The sequence below is a fragment of the Macaca mulatta genome, chromosome 17, assembly GCF_049350105.2.
Source record: "Macaca mulatta isolate MMU2019108-1 chromosome 17, T2T-MMU8v2.0, whole genome shotgun sequence".
Lineage (NCBI taxonomy): Eukaryota > Metazoa > Chordata > Mammalia > Primates > Cercopithecidae > Macaca > Macaca mulatta.
In genome coordinates, this window is record NC_133422.1 from 45,453,840 (window position 1) to 45,472,300 (window position 18,461).

Sequence of the window (18,461 nt, forward strand, 5' to 3'; positions counted from 1 at the left end):
ATGAAATCTGGAAAGAAGCTTTCTGAGAAACTGCTTAGTGTTCTGTTAATTCATCTCACAGAGTTACATCTGTATTTCGTGGATCTCTTTGCTAGCCTTATTTCTGTGGAATCTGAGAACAGATATTTCGGATCCATTTGAAGAATACAGGGACAAAGGAAATATCCTCCGATAACAAAGAGAAAGAAGCTTTCTGAGAAACTTCTTTGTGTTCTGTGAAATCATCTCACAGAGTTACAGCTTTCCCCTCCAGAAGCCTTTCGCTAAGACAGTTCTTGTGGAATTGGCAAAGGGATATTTGGGAGCCCATAGAGGCCTATGGTGAAAAAGGAAATTTCCTCAGATGTAATCTGGAAAGAAGCTTTCTGAGAAACTGCTCCGTGATGTGTGACTTCCACTCACAGAGTTACATCTGTATTTCGTGGATCTCTTTGCTAGCCTTATTTCTGTGGAATCTGAGAACAGATATTTCGGATCCCTTTGAAGACTATAGGGCCAAAGGAAATATCCTCCGATAACAAAGAGAAAGAAGCTTTCTGAGAAACTTCTTTGTGTTCTGTGAAATCATCTCACAGAGTTACAGCTTTCCCTTCAAGAAGCCTTTCCCTAAGACAGTTCTTGTGGAATTGGCAAAGTGATATTTGGAAGCCCATAGAGGCCTATGGTGAAAAAGGAAATATCCTCAGATGAAATCTGGAAAGAAGCTTTCTGAGAAACTGCTTAGTGTTCTGTTAATTCACCTCACACAGTTACATCTGTATTTCATGGATCTCTTGCTAGCCTTATTTCTGTGGAATCTGAGAACAGATATTTTGGATCCCTTTGAAGAGTATAGGGTCAAAGGAAATATCCTCCGATAACAAAGAGAAAGAAGCTTTCTGAGAAACTTCTTTGTGTTCTGTGAAATCATCTCTCAGAGTTACAGCTTTCCCCTCAAGAAGCCTTTCGCTAAGACAGTTCTTGTGGAATTGGCAAAGGGATATTTGCAAGCCCATAGAGGCCTATGGTGAAAAAGGAAATATCCTCAGATGAAATCTGGAAAGAAGCTTTCTGAGAAACTGCTCTGTGATGTGTGACTTCCACTCACAGAGTTACATCTGTATTTCGTGGATCTCTTTGCTAGCCTTATTTCTGTGGAATCTGAGAACAGATATTTCGGATCCCTTTGAAGACTATAGGGCCAAAGGAAATATCCTCCGATAACAAAGAGAAAGAAGCTTTGTGAGAAACTTCTTTGTGTTCTGTGAAATCATCTCACAGAGTTACAGCTTTCCACTCAAGAAGCCTTTCGCTAAGACAGTTCTTCTGGAATTCGCAAAGGGATATTTCAGAGCCCATAGAGGCCTATGGTGAAAAAGGAAATATCCTCAGATGAAATCTGGAAAGAAGCTTTCTGAGAAACTGCTTAGTGTTCTGTTAATTCATCTCACAGAGTTACATCTGTATTTCGTGGATCTCTTTGCTAGCCTTATTTCTGTGGAATCTGAGAACAGATATTTCGGATCCCTTTGAAGACTATAGGGCCAAAGGAAATATCCTCCGATAACAAAGAGAAAGAAGCTTTCTGAGAAACTTCTTTGTGTTCTGTGAAATCATCTCACAGAGTTACAGCTTTCCCCTCAAGAAGCCTTTCGCTAAGACAGTTCTTGAGGAATTGGCAAGGGGATATTTGGGAGCCCATAGAGGCCTATGGTGAAAAAGGAAATATCCTCAGATGAAATCTGGAAAGAAGCTTTCTGAGAAACTGCTTAGTGTTCTGTTAATTCATCTCACAGAGTTACATCTGTATTTCGTGGATCTCTTTGCTAGCCTTATTTCTGTGGAATCTGAGAACATGTATTTCGGATCCCTTTGAAGACTATAGGGCCAAAGGAAATATCCTCCGATAACAAAGAGAAAGAAGCTTTCTGAGAAACTTCTTTGTGCTCTGTGAAATCATCTCACAGAGTTACAGCTTTCCCCTCAAGAAGTCTTTCGCTAAGACAGTTCTTGTGGAATTGGCAAAGTGATATTTGGAAGCCCATAGAGGGCTATGGTGAAAAAGGAAATATCCTCAGATGAAATCTGCAAAGAAGCTTTCTGAGAAACTGCTCTGTGATGTGTGACTTCCACTCACAGAGTTACTTCTGTATTTCGTGGATCTCTTTGCTAGCCTTATTTCTGTGGAATCTGAGAACAGATATTTCGGATCCCTTTGAAGACTATAGGGCCAAAGGAAATATCCTCCGATAACAAAGAGAAAGAAGCTTTCTGAGAAACTTCTTTGTGTTCTGTGAAATCATCTCACAGAGTTACAGCTTTCCCCTCAAGAAGCCTTTCGCTAAGACAGTTCTTGTGGAATTGGCAAAGGGATATTTGGGAGCCCATAGAGGGCTATGGTGAAAAAGGAAATATCCTCAGATGAAATCTGGAAAGAAGCTTTCTGAGAAACTGCTTAGTGTTCTGTTAATTCATCTCACAGAGTTACATCTGTATTTCGTGGATCTCTTTGCTAGCCTTATTTCTGTGGAATCTGAGAACATGTATTTCGGATCCCTTTGAAGACTATAGGGCCAAAGGAAATATCCTCCGATAACAAAGAGAAAGAAGCTTTCTGAGAAACTTCTTTGTGCTCTGTGAAATCATCTCACAGAGTTACAGCTTTCCCCTCAAGAAGTCTTTCGCTAAGACAGTTCTTGTGGAATTGGCAAAGTGATATTTGGAAGCCCATAGAGGGCTATGGTGAAAAAGGAAATATCCTCAGATGAAATCTGCAAAGAAGCTTTCTGAGAAACTGCTCTGTGATGTGTGACTTCCACTCACAGAGTTACTTCTGTATTTCCTGGATCTCTTTGCTAGCCTTATTTCTGTGGAATCTGAGAACAGATATTTCGGATCCCTTTGAAGACTATAGGGCCAAAGCAAATATCCTCCGATAACAAAGAGAAAGAAGCTTTCTGAGAAACTTCTTTGTGTTCTGTGAAATCATCTCACAGAGTTACAGCTTTCCCCTCAAGAAGCCTTTCGCTAAGACAGTTCTTGTGGAATTGGCAAAGGGATATTTGGGAGCCCATAGAGGCCTATGGTGAAAAAGGAAATATCCTCAGATGAAATCTGGAAAGAAGCTTTCTGAGAAACTGCTCTGTGATGTGTGACTTCCACTCACAGAGTTACTTCTGTATTTCTTGGATCTCTTTGCTAGCCTTATTTCTGTGGAATCTGAGAACAGATATTTCGGATCCCTTTGAAGACTATAGGGCCAAAGGAAATATCCTCCGATAACAAAGAGAAAGAAGCTTTCTGAGAAACTTCTTTGTGTTCTGTGAAATCATCTCACAGAGTTACAGCTTTCCCCTCAAGAAGCCTTTCGCCAAGACAGTTCTTGTGGAATTGGCAAAGGGATATTTCAGAGCCCATAGAGGTCTGTGGTGAAAAAGGAAATATCCTCAGATGAAATCTGGTAAGAAGCTTTCTGAGAAACTGCTTAGTGTTCTGTTAATTCATCTCACAGAGTTACATCTGTATTTCGTGGATCTCTTTGCTAGCCTTATTTCTGTGGAATCTGAGAACAGATATTTCGCATCCCTGTGAAGACTATAGGGCCAAAGGAAATATCCTCCGATAACAAAGAGAAAGAAGCTTTCTGAGAAACGTCTTTGTGTTCTGTGAAATCATCTCACAGAGTTACAGCTTTCCCCTCAAGAAGCCTTTCGCTAAGACAGTTCTTGTGGAATTGGCAAAGGGATATTTCAGAGCCCATAGAGGCCTATGGTGAAAAAGGAAATATCCTCAGATGAAATCTGGAAAGAAGCTTTCTGAGAAACTGCTTAGTGTTCTGAGAATTCATCTCACAGAGTTACATCTGTATTTCGTGGATATCTTTGCTAGCCTTATTTCTGTGGAATCTGAGAACAGATATTTCTGATCCCTTTGAAGACTATAGGGCCAAAGGAAATATCCTCCGATAACAAAGAGAAAGAAGCTTTCTGAGAAACTTCTTTGTGTTCTGTGAAATCATCTCACAGAGTTACAGCTTTCCCTTCAAGAAGCCTTTCGCTAAGAGAGTTCTTGAGGAATTGGCAAAGGGATATTTGGGAGCCCATAGATGCCTATGATGAAAAAGGAAATATCCTCAGATGAAATCTGGAAAGAAGCTTTCTGAGAAACTGCATAGTGTTCTGTTAATTCATCTCACAGAGTTACATCTGTATTTCGTGGATCTCTTGGCTAGCCTTATTTCTGTGGAATCTGAGAAAAGATATTTCGGATCCCTTTGAAGACTATAGGGCCAAAGGAAATATCCTCCGATAACAAAGAGAAAGAAGCTTTCTGAGAAACTTCTTTGTGTTCTGTGAAATCATCTCACAGAGTTACAGCTTTCCCCTCAAGAAGCCTTTCGCTAAGACAGTTCTAGTGGAATTGGCAAAGGGATATTTGGGAGCCCAAAGGCGCCTGTGGTGAAAAAGGAAATATCCTCAGATGAAATCTGGAAAGAAGCTTTCTGAGAAACTGCTTAGGGTTCTGTTAATTCATCTCACAGAGTTACATCTGTATTTCGTGGATCTCTTTGCTAGCCTTATTTCTGTGGAATCTGAGAACAGATATTTCGGATCCCTTTGAAGACTATAGGGCCAAAGGAAATATCCTCCGATAACAAAGAGAAAGAAGCTTTCTGAGAAACTTATTTGTGTTCTGTGAAATCATCTCACTAAGTTGCAGCTTTCCCTTCAAGAAGCCTTTCCCTAAGACAGTTCTTGTGGAATTGGCAAAGTGATATTTGGAAGCCCATAGAAGGCTATGGGAAAAAGAAAATATCCTCAGATGAAATCTGGAAAGAAGCTTTCTGAGCAACTGCTTAGTGTTCTGTTAATTCAACTCACAGAGTTACATCTATATTTCGTGGATCTCTTTGCTAGCCTTATTTCTGTGGAATCTGAGAACAGATATTTCGGATCCCTTTGAAGACTATAGGGTCAAAGGAAATATCCTCCGATAACAAAGAGAAAGAAGGTTTCTGAGAAACTTCTTTGTGTTCTGTGAAATCATCTCACAGAGTTACAGCTTTCCCTTCAAGAAGCCTTTCGCTAAGACAGTTCTTGTGGAATTGGCAAAGTGATATTTGGAAGCCCCTAGAGGGCTATGGTGAAAAAGGAAATATCCTCAGATGAAATCTGGAAAGAAGCTTTCTGAGAAACTGCTCTGTGATGTGTGACTTCCACTCACAGAGTTACATCTGTATTTCGTGGATCTCTTTGCTAGCCTTATTTCTGTGGAATCTGAGAACAGATATTTCGGATCCCTTTGAAGACTATAGGGCCAAAGGAAATATCCTCCGATAACAAAGAGAAAGAAGCTTTCTGAGAAACTTCTTTGTGTTCTGTGATATCATCTCACGGAGTTTCAGCTTTCCACTCAAGAAGCCTTTCGCTAAGAGAGTTCTTGTGGAATTGGCAAAGGGATATTTGGGAGCCCATAGAGGCCTATGGTGAAAAAGGAAATATCCTCAGATGAAATCTGGAAAGAAGCTTTCTGAGAAACTGCTTAGTGTTCTGTTAATTCATCTCACAGAGTTATATCTGTATTTCGTGGATCTCTTCGCTAGCCTTATTTCTGTGGAATCTGAGAACAGATATTTCGGATCCCTTTGAAGAGTATAGGGCCAAAGGAAATATCCTCCGATAACAAAGAGAAAGAAGCTTTCTGAGAAACTTCTTTGTGTTCTGTGAAATCATCTCACAGAGTTACAGCTTTCCCTTCAAGAAGCCTTTCCCTAAGACAGTTCTTGTGGAATTGGCAAAGTGATATTTGGAAGCCCATAGAGGGCTATGGTGAAAAAGGAAATATCCTCAGATGAAATCTGGAAAGAAGCTTTCTGAGAAAATGCTTACTGTTCTGTAAATTCACCTCACACAGTTACATCTGTATTTCGTGGATCTCTTGCTAGCCTTATTTCTGTGGAATCTGAGAACAGATATTTTGGATCCCTTTGAAGAGTATAGGGTCAAAGGAAATATCCTCCGATAACAAAGAGAAAGAAGCTTTCTGAGAAACTTCTTTGTGTTCTGTGAAATCATCTCACAGAGTTACAGCTTTCCCTTAAAGAAGCCTTTCGCTAAGACAGTTCTTGTGGAATTGGCTAAGTGATATTTGGAAGCCCATAGAGGGCTATGGTGAAAAAGGAAATATCCTCAGATGAAATCTGGAAAGAAGCTTTCTGAGAAACTGCTTAGTGTTCTGTTAATTCATCTCACAGAGTTACATCTGTATTTCGTGGATCTCTTTGCTAGCCTTATTTCTGTGGAATCTGAGAACAGATATTTCGGATCCCTTTGAAGACTATAGGGCCAAAGGAAATATCCTCTGATAACAAAGAGAAAGAAGCTTTCTGAGAAACTTCTTTGTGTTCTGTGAAATCATCTCACAGAGTTACAGCTTTCCACTCAAGAAGCCTTTCGCTAAGACAGTTCTTGTGGAATTGGCAAAGGGATATTTGGGAGCCCATAGAGGACTATGGTGAAAAAGGAAATATCCTCAGATGAAATCTGGAAAGAAGCTTTCTGAGAAACTGCTTAGTGTTCTGTTAATTCATCTCTCAGAGTTACATCTGTATTTCGTGGATCTCTTTGCTAGCCTTATTTCTGTGGAATCTGAGAACAGATATTTCGGATCCCTTTGAAGACTATAGGGCCAAAGGAAATATCCTCCGATAACAAAGAGAAAGAAGCCTTCTGAGAAACTTCTTTGTGTTCTGTGAAATCATCTCACAGAGTTACAGCTTTCCCCTGAAGAAGCCTTTCGCTAAGACAGTTCTTCTGGAATTCGCAAAGGGATATTTCAGAGCCCATAGAGGCCTATGGTGAAAAAGGAAATATCCTCAGATGAAATCTGGAAAGAAGCTTTCTGAGAAACTGCTTAGTGTTCTGTTAATTCATCTCACAGAGTTACATCTGTATTTCGTGGATCTCTTTGCTAGCCTTATTTCTGTGGAATCTGAGAACAGATATTTCGGATCCCTTTGAAGACTATAGGGCCAAAGGAAATATCCTCCGATAACAAAGAGAAAGAAGCTTTCTGAGAAACTCCTTTGTGTTCTGTGAAATCATCTCACAGAGTTACAGCTTTCCACTCAAGAAGCCTCTCGCTAAGACAGTTCTTGAGGAATTGGCAAAGGGATATTTGGGAGCCCATAGAGGCCTATGGTGAAAAAGGAAATATCCTCAGATGAAATCTGGAAAGAAGCTTTCTGAGAAACTGCTCTGTGATGTGTGACTTTCACTCACAGAGTTACATCTGTATTTCCTGGATCTCTTGGCTAGCCTTATTTCTGTGGAATCTGAGAACAGATATTTCGGATCCCTTTGAAGACTATAGGGTCAAAGGAAATATCCTCCGATAACAAAGAGAAAGAAGCTTTCTGAGAAACTACTTTGTGTTCTGTGAAATCATCTCACAGACTTACAGCTTTCCCTTCAAGAAGCCTTTCGCTAAGACAGTTCTTGTGAAATTGGCAAAGGGATATTTCAAGCCCATAGAGGGCTATGGTGAAAAAGGAAATATCCTCAGATGAAATCTGGAAAGAAGCTTTCTGAGAAACTGCTCTGTGATGTGTGACTTCCACTCACAGAGTTACATCTGTATTTCGTGGATCTCTTTGTTAGCCTTATTTCTGTGGAATCTGAGAACAGATATTTCGGATCCCTTTGAAGACTATAGGGCCAAAGGAAATATCCTCCGATAACAAAGAGAAAGAAGCTTTCTGAGAAACTTCTTTGTGTTCTGTGAAATCATCTCACAGAGTTACAGCTTTCCACTCAAGAAGCCTTTCGCTAAGACAGTTCTTGTGGAATTGGCAAAGGGATATTTGGGAGCCCATACAGGACTATGGTGAAAAAGGAAATATCCTCAGATGAAATCTGGAAAGAAGCTTTCTGAGAAACTGCTTAGTGTTCTGTTAATTCATCTCACAGAGTTACATCTGTATTTCGTGGATCTCTTTGCTAGCCTTATTTCTGTGGAATCTGAGAACAGATATTTCGGATCCCTTTGAAGACTATAGGGCCAAAGGAAATATCCTCTGATAACAAAGAGAAAGAAGCTTTCTGAGAAACTTCTTTGTGTTCTGTGAAATCATCTCACAGAGTTACAGCTTTCCACTCAAGAAGCCTTTCGCTAAGACAGTTCTTGTGGAATTGGCAAAGGGATATTTGGGAGCCCATAGAGGACTATGGTGAAAAAGGAAATATCCTCAGATGAAATCTGGAAAGAAGCTTTCTGAGAAACTGCTTAGTGTTCTGTTAATTCATCTCTCAGAGTTACATCTGTATTTCGTGGATCTCTTTGCTAGCCTTATTTCTGTGGAATCTGAGAACAGATATTTCGGATCCCTTTGAAGACTATAGGGCCAAAGGAAATATCCTCCGATAACAAAGAGAAAGAAGCCTTCTGAGAAACTTCTTTGTGTTCTGTGAAATCATCTCACAGAGTTACAGCTTTCCCCTGAAGAAGCCTTTCGCTAAGACAGTTCTTCTGGAATTCGCAAAGGTATATTTCAGAGCCCATAGAGGCCTATGGTGAAAAAGGAAATATCCTCAGATGAAATCTGGAAAGAAGCTTTCTGAGAAACTGCTTAGTGTTCTGTTAATTCATCTCACAGAGTTACATCTGTATTTCGTGGATCTCTTTGCTAGCCTTATTTCTGTGGAATCTGAGAACAGATATTTCGGATCCCTATGAAGACTATAGGGCCAAAGGAAATATCCTCCGATAACAAAGAGAAAGAAGCTTTCTGAGAAACTCCTTTGTGTTCTGTGAAATCATCTCACAGAGTTACAGCTTTCCACTCAAGAAGCCTCTCGCTAAGACAGTTCTTGAGGAATTTGCAAAGGGATATTTGGGAGCCCATAGAGGCCTATGGTGAAAAAGGAAATATCCTCAGATGAAATCTGGAAAGAAGCTTTCTGAGAAACTGCTCTGTGATGTGTGACTTTCACTCACAGAGTTACATCTGTATTTCCTGGATCTCTTGGCTAGCCTTATTTCTGTGGAATCTGAGAACAGATATTTCGGATCCCTTTGAAGACTATAGGGTCAAAGGAAATATCCTCCGATAACAAAGAGAAAGAAGCTTTCTGAGAAACTACTTTGTGTTCTGTGAAATCATCTCACAGACTTACAGCTTTCCCTTCAAGAAGCCTTTCGCTAAGACAGTTCTTGTGAAATTGGCAAAGGGATATTTCAAGCCCATAGAGGGCTATGGTGAAAAAGGAAATATCCTCAGATGAAATCTGGAAAGAAGCTTTCTGAGAAACTGCTCTGTGATGTGTGACTTCCACTCACAGAGTTACATCTGTATTTCGTGGATCTCTTTGTTAGCCTTATTTCTGTGGAATCTGAGAACAGATATTTCGGATCCCTTTGAAGACTATAGGGCCAAAGGAAATATCCTCCGATAACAAAGAGAAAGAAGCTTTCTGAGAAACTTCTTTGTGTTCTGTGAAATCATCTCACAGAGTTACAGCTTTCCCCTCAAGAAGCCTTTCGCTAAGACAGTTCTTGTGGAATTGGCAAAGGGATATTTGGGAGCCCAAAGGCGCTTGTGGTGAAAAAGGAAATATCCTCAGATGAAATCTGGAAAGAAGCTTTCTGAGAAACTGCTCTGTGATGTGTGACTTCCACTCACAGAGTTACATCTGTATTTCGTGGATCTCTTTGCTAGCCTTATTTCTGTGGAATCTGAGAACAGATATTTCGGATCCCTTTGAAGACTATAGGGCCAAAGGAAATATCCTCAGATAACAAAGAGAAAGAAGCTTTCTGAGAAACTTCTTTGTGTTCTGTGAAATCATCTCACAGAGTTACAGCTTTCCACTCAAGAAGCCTTTCGCTAAGACAGTTCTTGTGGAATTGGCAAAGGGATATTTGGGAACCCATACAGGACTATGGTGAAAAAGGAAATATCCTCAGATGAAATCTGGAAAGAAGCTTTCTGAGAAACTGCTTAGTGTTCTGTTAATTCATTTCACAGAGTTACATCTGTATTTCGTGGATCTCTTTGCTAGCCTTATCTCTGTGGAAACTGAGAACAGATATTTCGGATCCCTTTGAAGACTATAGGGCCAAAGGAAATATCCTCCGATAACAAAGAGAAAGAAGCTTTCTGAGAAACTTCTTTGTGTTCTGTGAAATCATCTCACAGAGTTACAGCTTTCCACTCAAGATGCCTTTCGCTGAGACAGTTATTGTGGAATTTGCAAAGGGATATTTGGAAGCCCATAGACGGCTATGGTGAAAAAGGAAGTATCCTCACATGAAATCTGGAAAGAAGCTTGCTGAGAAACTGCTCTGTGATGTGTGACTTCCACTCACAGAGTTACATCTGTATTTCGTGAATCTCTTTGCTAGCCTTATTTCTGTGGAATCTGAGAACAGATATTTCGGATCCTTTGAAGACTATAGGGCCAAAGGAAATATCCTCCGATAACAAAGAGAAAGAAGCTTTCTGAGAAACTTCTTTGTGTTCTGTGAAATCATCTCACAGAGTTACAGCTTTCCCCTCAAGAAGCCTTTCGCTAAGACAGTTCTTGTGGAATTGGCAAAGGGATATTTGGGAGCCCATAGAGGCCTATGGTGAAAAAGGAAATATCCTCAGATGAAATCTGGAAAGAAGCTTTCTGAGAAACTGCTCTGTGATGTGTGACTTCCACTCACAGAGTTACATCTGTATTTCCTGGATCTCTTTGCTAGCCTTATTTCTGTGGAATCTGAGAACAGATATTTCGGATCCCTTTGAAGACTATAGGACCAAAGTAAATATCCTCCGATAACAAAGAGAAAGAAGCTTTCTGAGAAACTTCTTTGTGTTCTGTGATATCATCTCACAGAGTTTCAGCTTTCCACTCAAGAAGCCTTTCGCTAAGAGAGTTCTTGTGGAATTGGCAAAGGGATATTTGGGAGCCCATAGAGGCCTATGGTGAAAAAGGAAATATCCTCAGATGAAATCTGGAAAGAAGCTTTCTGAGAAACTGCTTAGTGTTCTGTTAATTCATCTCACAGAGTTATATCTGTATTTCGTGGATCTCTTCGCTAGCCTTATTTCTGTGGAATCTGAGAACAGATATTTCGGATCCCTTTGAAGACTATAGGGCCAAAGGAAATATCCTCCGATAACAAAGAGAAAGAAGCTTTCTGAGAAACTTCTTTGTGTTCTGTGAAATCATCTCACAGAGTTACAGCTTTCCCTTCAAGAAGCCTTTCCCTAAGACAGTTCTTGTGGAATTGGCAAAGTGATATTTGGAAGCCCATAGAGGGCTATGGTGAAAAAGGAAATATCCTCAAATGAAATCTGGAAAGAAGCTTTCTGAGAAAATGCTTAGTGTTCTGTTAATTCACCTCACACAGTTACATCTGTATTTCGTGGATCTCTTGCTAGCCTTATTTCTGTGGAATCTGAGAACAGATATTTTGGATCCCTTTGAAGAGTATAGGGTCAAAGGAAATATCCTCCGATAACAAAGAGAAAGAAGCTTTCTGAGAAACTTCTTTGTGTTCTGTGAAATCATCTCACAGAGTTACAGCTTTCCCTTAAAGAAGCCTTTCGCTAAGACAGTTCTTGTGGAATTGGCTAAGTGATATTTGGAAGCCCATAGAGGGCTATGGTGAAAAAGGAACTATCCTCAGATGAAATCTGGAAAGAAGCTTTCTAAGAAACTGCTCTGTGATGTGTGACTTCCACTCACAGAGTTACATCTGTATTTCGTGGATTTCTTTGCTAGCCTTATTTCTGTGGAATCTGAGAACAGATATTTCGTATCCCTTTGAAGACTATAGGGCCAAAGGAAATATCCTCCGATAACAAAGAGAAAGAAGCTTTTTGAGAAACTTCTTTGTGTTCTGTGAAATCATCTCACAGAGTTACAGCTTTCCACTCAAGAAGCCTTTCGCTAAGACAGTTCTTGTGGAATTGGCAAAGGGATATTTGGGAGCCCATACAGGACTATGGTGAAAAAGGAAATATCCTCAGATGAAATCTGGAAAGAAGCTTTCTGAGAAACTGCTTAGTGTTGTGTTAATTCATCTCACAGAGTTACATCTGTATTTCGTGGATCTCTTTGCTAGCCTTATTTCTGTGGAATCTGAGAACAGATATTTCGGATCCCTTTGAAGACTATAGGGCCAAAGGAAATATCCTCCGATAACAAAGAGAAAGAAGCTTTCTGAGAAACTTCTTTGTGTTCTGTGAAATCATCTCACAGAGTTACAGCTTTCCCCTCAAGTAGCCTTTCGCTAAGACAGTTCTTGTGGAATTGGCAAAGGGATATTTGCAAGCCCATAGAGGGCTATGGTGAAAAAGGAAATATCCTCAGATGAAATCAGGAAAGAAGCTTTCTGAGAAACTGCTCTGTGATGTGTGACTTCCACTCACAGAGTTACATCTGTATTTCGTGGATCTCTTTGCTAGCCTTATTTCTGTGGAATCTGAGAACAGATATTTCGGATCCATTTGAAGAATACAGGGACAAAGGAAATATCCTCCGATAACAAAGAGAAAGAAGCTTTCTGAGAAACTTCTTTGTGTTCTGTGAAATCATCTCACAGAGTTACAGCTTTCCCCTCAAGAAGCCTTTCGCTAAGACAGTTCTTGTGGAATTGGCAAAGGGATATTTGGGAGCCCATAGAGGCCTATGGTGAAAAAGGAAATTTCCTCAGATGAAATCTGGAAAGAAGCTTTCTGAGAAACTGCTCCGTGATGTGTGACTTCCACTCACAGAGTTACATCTGTATTTCGTGGATCTCTTTGCTAGCCTTATTTCTGTGGAATCTGAGAACAGATATTTCGGATCCCTTTGAAGACTATAGGGCCAAAGGAAATATCCTCCGATAACAAAGAGAAAGAAGCTTTCTGAGAAACTTCTTTGTGTTCTGTGAAATCATCTCACAGAGTTACAGCTTTCCCTTCAAGAAGCCTTTCCCTAAGACAGTTCTTGTGGAATTGGCAAAGTGATATTTGGAAGCCCATAGAGGCCTATGGTGAAAAAGGAAATATCCTCAGATGAAATCTGGAAAGAAGCTTTCTGAGAAACTGCTTAGTGTTCTGTTAATTCACCTCACACAGTTACATCTGTATTTCATGGATCTCTTGCTAGCCTTATTTCTGTGGAATCTGAGAACAGATATTTTGGATCCCTTTGAAGAGTATAGGGTCAAAGGAAATATCCTCCGATAACAAAGAGAAAGAAGCTTTCTGAGAAACTTCTTTGTGTTCTGTGAAATCATCTCACAGAGTTACAGCTTTCCCTTAAAGAAGCCTTTCGCTAAGACAGTTCTTGTGTAATTGGCTAAGTGATATTTGGAAGCCCATAGAGGGCTATGGTGAAAAAGGAAATATCCTCAGATGAAATCTGGAAAAAAGCTTTCTGAGAAACTGCTCTGTGATGTGTGACTTCCACCTACAGAGTTACATCTGTATTTCGTGGATTTCTTTGCTAGCCTTATTTCTGTGGAATCTGAGAACAGATATTTCGTATCCCTTTGAAGACTATAGGGCCAAAGGAAATATCCTCCGATAACAAAGAGAAAGAAGCTTTCTGAGAAACTTCTTTGTGTTCTGTGAAATCATCTCACAGAGTTACAGCTTTCCACTCAAGAAGCCTTTCGCTAAGACAGTTCTTGTGGAATTGGCAAAGGGATATTTGGGAGCCCATACAGGACTATGGTGAAAAAGGAAATATCCTCAGATGAAATCTGGAAAGAAGCTTTCTGAGAAACTGCTCTGTGATGTGTGACTTCCACTCACAGAGTTACATCTGTATTTCGTGGATCTCTTTGCTAGCCTTATTTCTGTGGAATCTGAGAACAGATATTTCGGATCCCTTTGAAGACTATAGGGCCAAAGGAAATATCCTCCGATAACAAAGAGAAAGAAGCTTTCTGAGAAACTTCTTTGTGTTCTGTGAAATCATCTCACAGAGTTACAGCTTTCCCCTCAAGAAGCCTTTCGCTAAGACAGTTCTTATGGAATTGGCAAAGGGATATTTGGGAGCCCATTGAGGCCTATGGTGAAAAAGGAAATATCCTCAGATGAAATCTGGAAAGAAGCTTTCTGAGAAACTGCTCTGTGATGTGTGACTTCCACTCACAGAGTTACATCTGTATTTCGTGGATCTCTTGGGTAGCCTTATTTCTGTGGAATCTGAGAACAGATATTTCGGATCCCTTTGAAGACTATAGGGACAAAGGAAATATCCTCCGATAACAAAGAGAAAGAAGCTTTCTGAGAAACTTCTTTGTGTTCTGTGAAATCATCTCACAGAGTTACAGCTTTCCCCACAAGAAGCCTTTCGCCAAGACAGTTCTTGTGGAAGTGGCAAAGTGATATTTCAGAGCCCATAGAGGCCTATGGTGAAAAAGGAAATATCCTCAGATGAAATCTGGTAAGAAGCTTTCTGAGAAACTGCTTAGTTTTCTGTTAATTCATCTCACAGAGTTACATCTGTATTTCGTGGATCTCTTTGCTAGCCTTATTTCTGTGGAATCTGAGAACAGATATTTCGGATCCCTTTGAAGACTATAGGGCCAAAGGAAATATCCTCCGATAACAAAGAGAAAGAAGCTTTCTGAGAAACTTCTTTGTGTTCTGTGAAATCATCTCACAGAGTTACAGCTTTCCCCTCAAGAAGCCTTTCGCTAAGACAGTTCTTGTGGAATTGGCAAAGGGATATTTCAGAGCCCCTAGAGGGCTATGGTGAAAAAGGAAATATCCTCAGATGAAATCTGGAAAGAAGCTTTCTGAGAAACTGCTTAGTGTTCTGTTAATTCATCTCACAGAGTTACATCTGTATTTCGTGGATCTCTTGGCTAGCCTTATTTCTGTGGAATCTGAGAACAGATATTTCGGATCCCTTTGAAGACTATAGGGCCAAAGGAAATATCCTCCGATAACAAAGAGAAAGAAGCTTTCTGAGAAACTTCTTTGTGTTCTGTGAAATCATCTCACAGAGTTACAGCTTTCCATTCAAGCAGCCTTTCGCTAAGACAGTTCTTGAGGAATTGGCAAAGGGATATTTGGGAGCCCATAGAGGCCTATGGTGAAAAAGGAAATATGCTCAGATGAAATCTGGAAAGAAGCTTTCTGAGAAACTGCTTAGTGTTCTGTTAATTCATCTCACAGAGTTACATCTGTATTTCGTGGATCTCTTTGGTAGCCTTATTTCTGTGGAATCTGAGAACAGATATTTCGGATCCCTTTGAAGACTATAGGGCCAAAGGAAATATCCTCCGATAACAAAGAGAAAGAAGCTTTCTGAGAAACTTCTTTGTGTTCTGTGAAATCATCTCACAGAGTTACAGCTTTCCCCTTAAGAAGCCTTTCGCTAAGACAGTTCTTCTGGAATTGGCAAAGGGATATTTCAGAGCACATAGAGGCCTATGGTGAAAAAGGAAATATCCTCAGATGAAATCTGGAAAGAAGCTTTCTGAGAAACTGCTTAGTGTTCTGTTAATTCATCTCACAGAGTTACATCTGTATTTCGTGGATCTCTTTGCTAGCCTTATTTCTGTGGAATCTGAGAACAGATATTTCGGATCCCTTTGAAGACTATAGGGCCAAAGGAAATATCCTCCGATAACAAAGAGAAAGAAGCTTTCTGAGAAACTTCTTTGTGTTCTGTGAAATCATGTCACAGAGTTACAGCTTTCCCTTCAAGAAGCCTTTCGCTAAGACAGTTCTTGTGGAATTGACAAAGGGATATTTGGAAGCCCATAGAGGGCTATGGTGAAAAAGGAAATATCCTCTGATGAAATCTGGAAAGAAGCTTTCTGAGAAACTGCTTAGTGTTCTGTTAATTCCCCTCACAGAGTTACATCTGTATTTCGTGGATCTCTTTGCTAGCCTTATTTCTGTGGAATCTGAGAACAGATATTTCGGATCCCTTTGAAGACTATAGGGTCAAAGGAAATATCCTCCGATAACAAAGAGAAAGAAGCTTTCTGAGAAACTTCTTTGTGTTCTGTGAAATCATCTCAAAGAGTTACAGCTTTCCCTTCAAGAAGCCTTCGCTAAGACAGTTCTTGTGGAATTGGCAAAGGGATATTTCAAGCCCATAGAGGGCTATGGTGAAAAAGGAAATATACTCAGATGAAATCTGGAAAGAAGCTTTCTGAGAAACTGCTCTGTGATGTGTGACTTCTACTCACAGAGTTACATCTGTATTTCGTGGATCTCTTTGTTAGCCTTATTTCTGTGGAATCTGAGAACAGATATTTCGGATCCCTTTGAAGAGTATAGGGCCAAAGGAAATATCCTTCGATAACAAAGAGAAAGAAGCTTTCTGAGAAACTTCTTTGTGTTCTGTGAAATCATCTCACAGAGTTACAGCTTTCCCCTCAAGAAGCCTTTCGCTAAGACAGTTCTTGTGGAATTGGCAAAGGGATATTTGGGAGCCCATACAGGACTATGGTGAAAAAGGAAATATCCTCAGATGAAATCTGGAAAGAAGCTTTCTGAGCAACTGCTTAGTGTTCTGTTAATTCATCTCACAGAGTTACATCTGTATTTCGTGGATCTCTTTGCTAGCCTTATTTCTGTGGAATCTGAGAACAGATACTTCGGATCCCTTTGAAGACTATAGGGCCAAAGGAAATATCCTCCGATAACAAAGAGAAAGAAGCTTTCTGAGAAACTTCTTTGTGTTCTGTGAAATAATCTCACAGAGTTACAGCCTTCCCTTCAAGAAGCCTTTCCCTTATACAGTTCTTGTGGAATTGGCAAAGGGATATTTGGGACCCCATAGAGGGCTATGGTGAAAAAGGAAATACCATCAGATGAAATCTGGAAAGAAGCTTTCTGAGCAACTGCTTAGTGTTCTGTTAATTCACCTCACAGAGTTACATCTGTATTTCGTGGATCTCTTTGCTAGCCTTATTTCTGTGGAATCTGAGAACAGATATTTCGGATCCCTCTGAAGACTATAGGGTCAAAGGAAATATCCTCCGATAACAAAGAGAAAGAAGCTTTCTGAGAAACTTCTTTGTGTTCTGTTAAATCATCTCACAGAGTTACAGCTTTCCCTTCAAGAAGCCTTTCGCTAAGACAGTTCTTGTGGAATTGGCAAAGGGATATTTGGAAGCCCATAGAGGGCTATGGTGAAAAAGGAAATATCCTCAGATGAAATCTGGAAAGAAGCTTTCTGAGAAACAGCTCTGTGATGTGTGACTACCACTCACAGATTTACATCTGTATTTCGTGGATCTCTTTGCTAGCCTTATTTCTGTGGAATCTGAGAACAGATATTTCGGATCCCTTTGATGACTATAGGGCCAAAGGAAATATCCTCCGATAACAAAGAGAAAGAAGCTTTCTGAGAAACTTCTTTGTGTTCTGTGAAATCATCTCACAGAGTTACAGCTTTCCCCTCAAGAAGCCTTTCGCTAAGACAGTTCTTGTGGAATTGGCAAAGGGATATTTCAAGCCCATAGAGGGCTATGGTGAAAAAGGAAATATACTCAGATGAAATCTGGAAAGAAGCTTTCTGAGAAACTGCTCTGTGATGTGTGACTTCTACTCACAGAGTTACATCTGTATTTCGTGGATCTCTTTGTTAGCCTTATTTCTGTGGAATCTGAGAACAGATATTTCGGATCCCTTTGAAGAGTATAGGGCCAAAGGAAATATCCTTCGATAACAAAGAGAAAGAAGCTTTCTGAGAAACTTCTTTGTGTTCTGTGAAATCATCTCACAGAGTTACAGCTTTCCCCTCAAGAAGCCTTTCGCTAAGACAGTTCTTGTGGAATTGGCAAAGGGATATTTGGGAGCCCATAGAGGCCTATTGTGAAAAAGGAAATATCCTCAGATGAAATCTGGAAAGAAGCTTTCTGAGAAACTGCTTAGGGTTCTGTTAATTCATCTCACAGAGTTACATCTGTATTTCGTGGATCTCTTTGCTAGCCTTATTTCTGTGGAATCTGAGAACAGATATTTCGGATCCCTTTGAAGACTATAGGGCCAAAGGAAATATCCTCCGATAACAAAGAGAAAGAAGCTTCCTGAGAAACTTCTTTGTGTTCTGTGAAATCATCTCACTAAGTTGCAGCTTTCCCTTCAAGAAGCCTTTCCCTAAGACAGTTATTGTGGAATTGGCAAAGGGATATTTGGAAGCCCATAGAGGGCTATGGTGAAAAAGGAAATATCCTCAGATGAAATCTGGAAAGAAGCTTTCTGAGCAACTGCTTAGTGTTCTGTTAATTCATCTCACAGAGTTACATCTGTATTTCGTGGATCTCTTTGCTAGCCTTATTTCTGTGGAATCTGAGAACAGATACTTCGGATCCCTTTGAAGACTATAGGGCCAAAGGAAATATCCTCCGATAACAAAGAGAAAGAAGCTTTCTGAGAAACTTCTTTGTGTTCTGTGAAATAATCTCACAGAGTTACAGCCTTCCCTTCAGGAAGCCTTTCCCTTAGACAGTTCTTGTGGAATTGGCAAAGG